Source organism: Bos javanicus, chromosome 26 (assembly GCF_032452875.1).
Source record: "Bos javanicus breed banteng chromosome 26, ARS-OSU_banteng_1.0, whole genome shotgun sequence".
In the NCBI taxonomy this organism is placed as follows: Eukaryota; Metazoa; Chordata; class Mammalia; order Artiodactyla; family Bovidae; genus Bos; species Bos javanicus.
Genome location: NC_083893.1, coordinates 42,958,802 through 42,971,258, shown reverse-complemented (window position 1 = coordinate 42,971,258; position 12,457 = coordinate 42,958,802). Strand labels below are relative to the sequence as shown.

The 12,457-nt window shown below is 44.9% G+C and overlaps 1 protein-coding gene across 3 annotated transcripts in view; it reads left to right on the top strand.

Annotated features, from left to right (window-relative positions):
• CPXM2 (carboxypeptidase X, M14 family member 2) overlaps positions 1-12,457 on the top strand; it is a 136,619-nt gene that overhangs the window by 19,649 nt on the left and 104,513 nt on the right. The window lies entirely within an intron of this gene.

Here is a 12,457-nt window from a genome sequence, read left to right as displayed (position 1 = left end):
ATACTGTGTACATTTCTATCACTGCTCAGCTTTTTTGGTTTATTCATTTTTATTCCATCATAGAAATACTCAGCAATTTCTTTATCCATTTTAATGCTGAAGGACATTTGACATATTTCCGTTTCTCTCTTTTATGAAAAGGGTTGCCAGTGAAAACTCTTACACACACATCCTGATGCCTGTGGGCTTGAGTTTCTCCTGGTGTGTATACAGTTAGTCGTGGAAAGACTGGGTTCAACTTGGCTGTTGAACAAATGCTCAGTTGCTTTCCTCACCGATCATTTCATCCTCGTTTTCCATCAGCATGGCGTGGGGCCGCCGTGGTTCCACATCCCCAACAATTATTGTGTGATCATACTTTAATATTTTGTCAGTCTGTTGTTGTTTTTTAGTTACTAAGTTGTGTCTGACTCTTCTTTGACCCCAAGGAACATAGCTTGCCAGGCTCCTCTGTTTCTGGAATGCTCCAGGCAAGAATACTGGAGTGGGTTGCCATTTCCTTCTCCAGGGCGTCTTCCCAACCCAGGGATCGAACTCATATCTCCTACATTGCAGGCAAATTCTTTACCACTGAGCCAGCAGTGAAGCCCAGTCTACTGGGTGTATAATGGTAATTCATTGTGATTTCATTCCATTTCCTAAGTACTAATGAGTTTGAGCATCTTTTCATATATTTACTTGTCATTTAAATATCTTTTTGGATGAAGCTCCTATTCAATTTTTTCTTATAAATTTATCCATTCAAGTATGAGTTTTGACTTTATATTGTTTGTCCCAAATATATTCTTTCTTTTCTGGCTTAATTTTTCTTCCTATGGACTCTTCTAATAAATGGAAATTCTTAACTATGATGTAGTCAAATGTATCAATCTTCTTTATGGTTGCTACTCTTTATATTGCTTTCTAATGCTTTCTTATACCTTTTTTCTCTTTCTCATTTAGGTCTTTATATGCTTGGAATGGATTTTGTTTGTTTGTGATATGAGGTTGAAGTTCAGTTTAATTTTTTTCTTGTAGGTACCTAAAGGGAATAGTCATTCTTTCCCCATTGTTTCGCAGTGCTACCCTTATGTGCTGGATATCAAGAGTCTATATATGCTTGGCTTTGTTTTGGGCTCTCAGTTCTGTTTTTTATCATTAATTCATTTTTATACTCATTCATAAAAATATCATTATTATACCTTCATAATAAATCTTGATAACTGATAGAGCAGAACTTTGTTATTCTTCAATAGTTTTGGTTACTCTTGATTCACTGAATGTGTGTCTGCACACAGATATTTGCACCATCTAGTCAAGTTCTTTGGGCTTCCCTGGTGGCTCAGACAGGGAAGAATCTGCCTGCAGTGTGGGATACTAAGGTTCGATCCCTGGGTCAGGAAGATCCCTGGAGGAGGGAATGGCTACCCACTCCAATATTCTTGCCTGGAAAATCCCACGGACAGAGGGACCTGGCAGGCTATAATCCATGGGATGGCAAAGAGTTGGACACGACTGAACAACTAACACTTTCACTTTTTCAGTCAAGCTCTTTAAAACCTTCCCTGGAATTTAGACTCGAGGTGCATTAATTCCAGAAAATCAGTTTGGAGAGGATTAACATATTTACATTGAGTTTTCTAACCCATGAACATGATATATCTTCTTATTTCTTAGATCTCTTAAAATATCTCTCAATATATGGGTCTTCCATATTTTTAATAGATTTCTTCTTAGATGCTCTTCTGTGATTCTTTTAATTTCAGTTTTCTAATGCTTTATTGATAGTGTTACAGGAGTACAATTGATCTTTGAATGTTGATTTTATACCTGGTAACCTTGCTAAAATCTTATTAACTATAAATTTATTTGTATATTAACTTAGATTTGGGTACAAAAATCAGTATATACTAAATAATGACAATTTTCTTACTCTTTTCCATTTTTAAAGGTTTTTATTTATTTTCCCCCTACTGCATTGGCAAAGACCATAGTTCAAAAATAGTAGCTCCTTATTTGTATGTTTTAATTATGTCTTTGGATTTTTAGTTTTCTATGTTTTTTCCCCCTAGCATATCTTTTTTTTTTTTTTGGCAAATGCAGGCCTTGTCTCTTGCACTATACGTAGGATGAACAATTTATGGGAAAACATTTTCCTGGTTATTACATCAAATCACATTATTTCTTTTGGAGTTTCTTGGATGGTGTACTTCTTTTAATGTTCTTCGTGTGGAATTTTTATTCTTCACAGACTAAAAGTTAGTATTTGCTCTTCAGTCAGCTTCAAATGAAGCAGTATCCAATCGGATTTCCTTCCCTGGAGACAGTCTAAGCCTTTCCTCAGATCTGGAGACGTTGGCCAAGTCAGCGTGCAGACTCCCAGTACAGTTTCCTCTTTCTAGCAGCCTTTTCTCTTTCACATACTTTTGCTCTTCTGTGGCGCCAGCTTCTTCCCTCACCGCTGCTTCATAGACAGTCTGACCCGATGGAATTCACGGGGAATTACAGTCACCTCCATACGCTGTTATCAGTGTTGTTCTTGTCCCCACACTGTCAGACCGTCACACCTGCCCCTGCATCCTGTCCAGTTGTGTTTTAAGGATTTCTGATCCAACAGTTGTGGAAACTTGGCTAGGGGGCGAGGTGAGCACTTGGCCACCTCAGAAAGCCACGTCTGGGCTTTAGAGATAGGTGTCCGATTTTCTAGTTGCTGCAGACCCTGGGTTTCATGAATAGAGGCATGCAGGAGGGTTGAAGGGTTTTCCTGCCCTTCTTCTGGTCATCTCCATTTTTTTCTCAATTGTCTCCATTGCACTCACATGTGGTGAATGTCCTTCCACCTCTGGCATTAGGTTGAAGCATTGTTGGGGGCCTTTCCTTATCTGCATCTTTATAGGTTTTTAGGATGGGTTTGGGAGAGGTTGCAAAATTTTAAGCTAGAGTTCCCCCAAGTCTCTGATGCCTGTACAGCTGGTGACTTTATCAGTAAATAACCCTGAACACATTACGAAAGGTTTTTCCTTTTGACATCCCTTAAAAAACTTTTTAATTGAAATAATTATAAACCCACAGGAAGCTGCAAACAAATGGGCCTTATGCAACCTTCAGTGCTGACATTTTGTGTAACTGGCACTATAACAAAATCTGGCCATTGGTATTGCTACAGTCCACAGAGCGTGTTCGGACTCTGCTAGTTATACATGTGCACACACATGTGTGTGCGTGTGGTCCGGTGCAGTTGTGCGTGTGTACTTTCACTGAAGTGAATGCCGCAGATCCAGACAGTTCGTCACCTTAGTGCTTCCTGGTGCTGCCCCTTTGTTCTCACACCCTTCCTCCCCCAGTCCCTGACTCCTCAACCGCTGATCTGTGCCCCCTTTCTGTAATTTTGTTTTTTTTAAATAATGTTAGATAAATGGAATCATATAATATACAGCTTACATTTTTTTTGGGGGGGTATCCTTTCAGCATAATTCTGAACTGGATACATAGACTTCAGTTCAGTTCAGTCGCTCAGTCGTGTCCGACTCTGTGACCCCATGAATCGCAGCACACCAGGCCTCCCTGTCCATCACCAACTCCCGGAGTTCACTCAGACTCACGTCCATCGAGTCAGTGATGCCATCCAGCCATCTCATCCTCTGTCGTCCCCTTCTCCTCCTGCCCCCAATCCCTCCCAGCATCAGAGTCTTTTCCAATGAGTCAACTCTTCGCATGAGGTGGCCAAAGTCCTGGAGTTTCAGCTTTAGCATCATTCCTTCCAAAGAAATCCCAGGGCTGATCTCCTTCAGAATGGACTGGTTGGATCTCTTGGCAGTCCAAGGGACTCTCAAGAGTCTTCTCCAACACCACAGTTCAAAAGCATCAATTCTTCGGCACTCAGCCTTCTTCACAGTCCAGCTCTCACATCCATACATGACCACTGGAAAAACCATAGCCTTGTCTAGACGAACCTTTGTTGGCAAAGTAATATCTCTGCTTTTCAATATGCTATCTAGGTTGGTCATAACTTTCCTTCCAAGGAGTAAGTGTCTTTTAATTTCATGGCTGCAGTCACCATCTGCAGTGATTTTGGAGCCCCCCAAAAATAAAGTCTGACACTGTTTCCACTGTTCCCCATCTATTTCCCATGAAGTGATGGGACCAGATGCCATAATCTTTGTTTTCTGAATGTTGAGCTTTAAGCCAACTTTTTCACTCTCCACTTTCACTTTCATCAAGAGGCTTTTTAGTTCCTCTTCACTTTCTTTGTATTAATATGTTGTAATGAACTTCCCAGGTGGCATTAGTGGTAAAGAATCCACCTGCCAGTGCAGGAGATGTAAGAGACGTGGGTTTGATCCCTGGGTCAGGAAGATACCCTGGTGGAGGACACAGCAATCCACTTCAGTATTCTTGCTTGGAGAATCCCCATGGACAGAGGAGCCTGGCAGGCTATAGTCTGTAGGGTCACATAGAGTTGGACATAACTGAGTATCTGGATACAGCACAGGGCATGAGTACCTGGAGTAAGTACTCCTAGAGAGTTTTCCAAATTGGTTGTACCAGATAACACTTGAGCCAGCAGTCTTGCTTCATTTCTGCACCAACATTTGATAGTATGTTTTTCTTGTTGTTCAGCCGCTCAGTTGAGTCCGACTCTTTGCGACCCCATGGACTGCAGGATGCCAGGCTTCCCTGTCCTTCACCATCTCCCGGAGCTTGCTCAAACTCATGTCCATTGAGTCGGTGATGCCATCCAACCATCTCATCCTCTGTTGTCCCCTTCTCCTCTTGCCTTCAGTCTTTCCCAGCATCAGGGTCTTTTATAATGAGTCAGCTCTTCTCATCAAGTGGCTAAAGTACTGAAGCTTCAGCTTCAGCATCAGTCCTTCCAATGAATTTTCAGGACTGATTTCCTTTAGGATTGACTAGTTTGATCTACTTGAGGTCCAAGGGAGTCTTAAGAGTCTTCTGCAACACCACAGTTCGAAAGCATCAATTCTTCAGCGCTCAGCCTTCTTTATTGTTCAACTAGCTTTGACTGTACAGATCTTTGTTGACAAAGTAATATCTTTGCTTTTTAATACGCTGTCTAGATGTCTCATGTCTTTCTAGTTGTATTCATATTGTTGGGTATGTACTGGTATCTCATTGTCATCTTAATCTTCAGTATTCTCCTGAAGGCTAATGACTCCTGTTTACTCACCATTAAGACATCTTCTTTCGTGAATGCCTTTTCAGGTCTTTTGCTCATTGTTCTTATCAATAATAGACTTTTTTTTTTTTTTTTTGTCTGTTTGCTTTTCTTAAAAATATTGTGGATGTGAGTCTTTCGTTATACATTTGCATTGTTGTTGTTCAGCCACTAGGTCGTGTCTCTTTGTGACCCCATGGACTACCGAACACCAGGCCTCCCTGTCCCTGACTGTCTCCCAGAGTTTGTCCAAGTTCATGTGCATTGATTCGGTGATGCTATCCGACTATCTCATCCTCTGCTGTCCTAGTCTCCTTTTGCCTTCAGTCTTTCCCAGCATCAGGGGCTGGGCACAGCATGGCTCATAGCTTCACTAAGTTATGCAAGCCCCTTCTCCAAGACAAGGCAGTGATCCATGAAGGGGACACGTTTGCATAGTAAATACCTTTTTTGCACTCTTTGGCTTTCTTTTTCATTCAGTACTCATGTCTCTTGAGTAACAAATCTTCTTAAATTTGATGTAGAACAATCATCAATATTTCCTTTCTTACTTTTATGTTTAAACCATTTCTTAATGTACATGAAGATCATGAATTTGTTTTCTTGTGTTATTTTGTAGCAATGAAATTTCTTTTGACATTACATATTTCCATTAAAATTACTTGACATAAGTAGAAATTCAGTTCAGTTCAGTTCAGTCACTCAGTCGTGTCTGACTCTTTGCGACCCCATGAATCCCAGCACGCCAGGCCTCCCTGTCCATCACCAACTCCCGGAGTTCACTCAGACTCACGTCCATTGAGTCAGTGATGCCATCCAGCCATCTCATCCTCTGTCGTCCCCTTCTCCTCCTGCCCCCAATCCCTCCCAGCATCAGAGTCTTTTCCAGTGAGTCAACTCTTCACATGAGGTGGCCAAAGTACTGGAGTTTCAGCTTTAGCATCATTCCTTCCAAAGAAATCCCAGGGCTGATCTCCTTCAGAATGGACTGGTTGGATCTCCTTGCAGTCCAAGGGACTCTCAAGAGTCTTCTCCAACACCACAGTTCAAAAGCATCAATTCTTCGGCGCTCAGCTTTCTTCACAGTCCAACTCTTACATCCATACATGACCACTGGAAAAACTATAGCCTTGTCTAGACGGACCTTTGTTGGCAAAGTAATATCTCTGCTTTTCAATATGCTCTCTAGGTTGGTCATAACTTCCCTTCCAAGGAGTAAGCGTCTTTTAATTTCATGGCTGCAGTCACCATCTGCAGTGATTTTGGAACCCCCAAAAATAAAGTCTGACACTGTCCCCATCTATTTCCCATGAAGGGATGGGACCAGATGCCATAATCTTTGTTTTCTGAATATTGAGCTTTAAGCCAACTTTTTACTCTCCACTTTCACTTTCATAAGAGGCTTTTTAGTTCCTCTTCACTTTCTGCCATATGGGTGGTGTCATCTGCATATCTGAAGTTATTGATATTTCTCCTGGCAATCTTGATTCCAGTTTGTGCTTCTTCCAGCCCAGGGTTTCTCATGATGTACTCTGCATAGAAGTTAAATAAGCAGGGTGACAATATACAGCCTTGACGAACTCCTTTTCCTATTTGGAACCAGTCTGTTGTTCCATGTCCAGGTCTAACTGTTGCTTCTTGACCTGCATAAAATGTATAGAAAGATTCATGAAGATTGAGGTTTGAGAAATGCTTTTTCAAACCAGTAATTTCTTTTTTGGCTTTACAAGCGATATTTAAAGAGCAGGCTCTTAATTTTCCATGACAATGAAGACACAGTGATGTTAATTCTGTTGGATTGTAATACACATTCATTCATTTACACAGGAAACATCAATTGGGCTTTGGGATTCAGTGATGAGAACTCACAGTTTCTGCCCTGTGATATTCAGTGTGGTTTGTACCTTTTTTAGGATGAGAGGGGTAGGTGTTGGGAGAGGAAGTCTCTGGAGGCTTTGCAAGTGGGGCCACCACTGATCCGAGGTGGGAGCCTCTAGGCTGCTGTGGCTCTGGGCAGGCTCCAGGTGTGAGAGGCTTCCACCAGCGTGAGCTGATAACCTTTCCCTGAGAGTTTCCTCTGCCTGTCCCCTGGGGCCTGGGAAACAGAATCCTGGGTTTGTGTAGCCTTACAGGAAAACCAACTCACTGGAAAGACCTTATGCTGGGAAAGACTGAAGGCAAAAGGAAAAGGGGGCGGCAGAGGATTAGATGGTTGGATAGCATCACTGACTCAATGGACGTGAGTTTGAGCAAACTCCGGGAGATAGTGAAGAACAGGAGAGCCTGGTGTACTACAGTCCATGGGGTCACCAAGAGTCAGACACGACTTAGCGACTGAACAACGACAGGAAAGAGACACCAGCCAACCAGGTTCCGAGGGTATCAGAAGATTCACTTGGGAACTTTAAATTAGGGCCTGGGCCCTTCTATAGTCCCATTGATCACAGTCTCTGGGGAGTGGTCTGGGCATCTTTTTTCCCCCCCAGAAGGTTTTTTTTTTCATAATCATAGGATTTTTTTTAATTGGAGGACAATTGCTTCACAGTGTTGCATTAGTTTCTGCTGTGCAGCAGTGTGAATCAGCTGTGATGTTGTTTGCTGTTCTTTAGTCACTCAGTCGTGTCTGACTCTTTTGTGACCCCATGGACGGTAGCCCACCAGGTTCTTCTGTCCATGGGATTTGCCAGGCAAGAATACTGGAGTGGGCTGCCATCCCCTTCTCTAGGGGATCTTCCCAATCCAGGTATTGAACTCGAGTCTCCTGCACTGCAGGCAAATTCTTTATCATTGAACCACTAGGGAAGCCCAAATCAGCTATAAGGATCCATATATCCCCTCCCTCTTGAGCCTGCCTCCCACCCCGCCTCCCATCCCACCGCTCTAGGAAAGGCACTGAGCTGACCCCCCTGAGCTACACAGCAGCTGCCCACTAGCTAGCTGTTTTACATACAGCAATGTGTGTATCAGTGCGACTCTCTCTTCCTGTCTTCTCTTGCCGCCACTGTGTCCAGTGTCTCTATTCCTGCCCTGCAAATAGGTCTGTCTTACGGAGCAAAGTAACGCAGAAGATTCTGGTGTTGGCTCAGGGTGAGAACTGCAGTCTTGAAGAGTCCAAAAGTCAGGGAGGAGCTTTCTAAGGGTGATTAGATAAGGCTGGGATTAGTGCCTTTGCAAGACTCCGAGGGAAGCATCCCCCTTGGGAAGTCAGTGGCTTCTGAGACAGGCAAAGGGCCACTGCAAACACTTCTTCTCCAGTGCACCAGGCAGGGCCTCCACACTCTCGCTGATCAAAGGGAATGTTAGGTTCAGAAAGGCGAAGAAAGGAATGTCCTAAGTCAGAGCTATTCGGTTTATAGGCGACCACGAAAGCAAAATTCAGGATGGCTGTGAGCTGGCCCCTGGCAGTGCCCTCGAGGTTTTGGAGAATTCTTTGCTCTGTTTCCAGCAGACACCACTGCAGGCCAGAAGGCTTCGGACTCAGCTCCCCTCTGCCAACTGGTGAAGCCTGTCTCAGCGCTACTTCCTGTCTTGCATGTGACCCCAAATGCCATCACGAAACTTGCATTTGTATGACATTCTTGAGTTTCCAAGTCAAAGAGAGCTGGTGCAAAGACTGTGCCTGGCATTTTAGGTCACACTTGACTTTCAAATTCTAACTCAGGCACTTATGTGCTCAGTCACTTAGCCCTGTCTGACTCTTGGTGACCGCCTGGACTGTAGCCCTCCAGGCTCCTTTGTGCATGGAATTTTCCAGGCAAGAATAATGGAGTGGGTTGCCATTCCATCCTTGAGAGGATTCTCTCAACCCAGGGATTGAAGCCGTGTCTCCTGCATCTCCTGCATTGGTAGGCAGATTCTTTACCACTGAGCCACCTGGGAAGTCCAGCCGCTTAGGAGCTGCTTAACTCTGTGAGCTTCTTTGAGTCTTGGCTTATGTGTAGAATGGGGATGGTATTAGCCATCTCTCATGGTCCTTGTGAAGGTTAGATGAGTGTCTGCAGAGGCTCTGGCTCACGGTGGTTGCTTGCATTGCTCCCCAAGTCACTATCCTTTTGAAATAATTTTCGTGACTTGACTCTCATAACGGCCTTCCCTCCAGACAGATTGAGGGCTTGGGAGTGGGATGTTGGGATTGATGTGCCCGACTCTGAATTCCAGCTTCTACACTCTGTTCTGACTGTGCCCTGTAACTTCTAGGTCACAGATTAAATGCCACAAGCACTTCTGATTTGTTGGAGAGCTGGTGTGTGCATGTGGTAATCGACGGGGTGATAATAATGAATCTATGCCATAGTGCATGCGTGCTAAGTCACTTCAGTTGTGTCTGACTCTTTGCGACCCTATGGACGGTAGCCCACCTGCAGGGTCCTCTGTCCGTGGGATTCTCCAGGCAAGAACACTGGAGTGGGTTGCCAGGCCTTGCTCCAGGGGATCTTCCTGACCCAGGGATAGAACCCGCGTCTCTTACGTCTCTTGCATCGGCAGGCAGGTTCTTTACCTCTAGCGCCACCTGGGAAGCATGCCATAGTGGTGATGCCCATTTTGTAGAGTGGCTGCAATGCAGAGAATTTTAGTTAGGGACAGATTTGATTGAACGCATGTGCCCTAGTCGGAGGGGAGGTGTAGAATGAGGCGGAGGGTCCCCTCTTCCCCCACCTCCTGCGCGTGGAGCGCAGGCCTGGGAGGCAGGGCCCCCCCGTTCGGCACAGGGTGTTCTCAGAGAGTGGCATTGCCTGCAAGAGAGAAGTCAAGTCATCTTGGATGACTGTCTCTCTTCCCTCCAGATTATGACACATCTCCTGTCTCTAATTAATATTTTCCTCAAGTGTTCTTTTCACACTTTTTAATTTTTTTTCATGTTCTCCTCACCCACATGCTTCTTAGGATGAGAGTCTTTTTCCTCTTAGAAATAACACAAATGTGATTTGATGACAAAGGGTGTTGTTTGTTTTGGGAGGAGGAGCAGGGAGCTTTCTGGAGGGCTCTTCAGGGGCTGCTGCTGGAATGAACTGGCCCAGGAGTCCTGACTGAATTACGGTCAGAGACACTTCAGTGCAGCCTGGCTGGGGCCTTAGATCACAGGGGCAGGGTGAAGAGCTGGGAGTGCATTTCCCATTGATTTCAAGCACTCTTTAAACCTGGTAATTACCTCCTCCATCGACATTATAATCTTGATGATAATACCAACATGTTGCACTCCAGCCAGGATGCCAGCGCTCTGCCTGGCCTCGGTTCTGATGGCGGAGATTTAAATCAGGCTTGGAAACACTAGCATCTCCTCCATTTATTCGATCCTCAAGGCGGCACTCCTGGCTTCCTCAGAAATATTTTCTAAAGACGGAGGAAAGTCCTGCTTGTCGTGTGCTGATTTCACGATTGACAGCTCTTTGGATGGAGCCGAATGTATCTTTGAGAATTTAGAGCCAGAGGAATTCTTGCCTCTTGCTTCAGCTTCGCATTGCTTATGGAGTTCCGTGGTGGGTCGAGTAGACTGGGCCCTTTTGGGGAGAGTCATTGCACAGGGTACCCGGCTCTTACTGTATTGCATGGTGTATGTGTGTGTGTGTGTGTGTGTGTGTCTGTCACATTATTCCAAGTGTGTTTTGCAAGAATCTGAGCTTATGATGGGAGTTGGGTAAATTTTCTAAGCACTTGTCTGAAGATGCCCTTTCTTTTGGTGGAGGTGGGGGCAGGACAATATTTGGAATTTTTTTTTAACTTTTTATTTTATATTGGAGTATAGCCTATTAGCAATGTTGGGATAGTTTCAGGTGCACAGCAGAGTGACTCAGCCATACATAAACCTGTGTCCGTTCTCCCACAAACTCCTCTCCCATCCAGGCTGCCACAGAGCATTGACCAGAGTTCCCTGTGCTCTACAGGAGGTTCTTGTTGGTTATCCATTTAAAATATAGCCGTGTGTACATATCCGTCTCAAACTCCCTGTCTATCCTTTCCCCCCATCCTTCCCCTCTCGTAAACATAAGTTCATTGTCTATGAGCTTCTGTTTAGTAAATAAGTTCCTTTGTATCATTTCTTGTTAGATACCATATATAAAGGATGTTATACAATATTTATCTTTCTCTGTTGATTTATGAAGATGTCCTTTTGATTGTTGAAAGATGGTGGGTTTCCCACGGCCTTTGTCCCAGCAGTCGCCAGTGAGAAGCCCCATGTTAGGATGATTGTCACTCTCTAATCTCTGGGGAGTCATGGACAAGACAGGAATTGTGGCTGGGATGGGGCCTTTCAGTTCCTTTCTGTCCCCTCTGCCCTTCTGGAGTCCCCTTTGAAGATTGCTGATTCATCCTGTGGGTTTTGTTTGGCTGTTCACTTACTGCCTTTGGGATGTGTTAGCAGAAATCTCCTACTGTGTCCAGGTCCAGGCAGCAACTGAGCGGCTGAAGTCCCATAGATATCCCATCAAGGACCAAGAGGTAGCCCTTGCTGCTGGCCGGATTTCTTAATCATCTGCATTGCTTTCTTTCCCCTTATTGTTCCATGTTTTGAGTGAGTTCAGTGGGGAGGGACAGCTTATTTTTGCTTATTTTGGATGTTACATAGACCTGCCAAAAATCTTGAGAATCACCACAAGGCCACCTGAAGCCTTCCGAGTCCTCAGGCAGCATGGAGCAGGTGATGAAATGTCACCTCCCTCATGCTCTTTACCTCGCTGGTCACTAGTACTCTTCCTCTCTGTGCCAAGCGTCTCTACCAAGCCTCCTGGTAGATACGGGCAGAGGAGCAGAGTGGCATCACTTCAGAGCCTGCAGCTGAGAACCTAGAGACTAGGATGTGAGGTGCACTCTGTCGCTGGCAAGGATGCCATGGATGGTTCACCTCAAGTCTTGGGGCCTCAGTTTCCTCTGCTGAAAACTCAAGGGGAGGACTCGACGGCATCTCAGGTCCTGGCAGGCCTGAATTCCTCTGACTGCAGTGCATGGGCACACTTCCTTACCTGGCACCTTCAGAGCATCTCCTGGGGTCGGTGTATTGCCAGCCTCCTTCAGCAATCCAAGACCAGAAGGGCCTTGCCCTGCAGGGGTCTGTCGTGGATGGACAGACACCCAGGAGGCACTCCCATCTCAGCAGTGACCCACGGGGCTTTCTAAATTTGCTCTGTTACATCAGGGATTTCTGATACTTCTTGTGGAAGCAGACTTTGTTCATTTCTACTTCCAAGTGTTTCTTTCCTTTCCCTGGAGTCAGGTGTGAAGGGGAGAGCACCACTTGGTCAATTCCAGCCCTATGGCAGGGTGGGCGGTGAGACAAGCAACCCAGGAATCAGGAGGCCCCCAGAG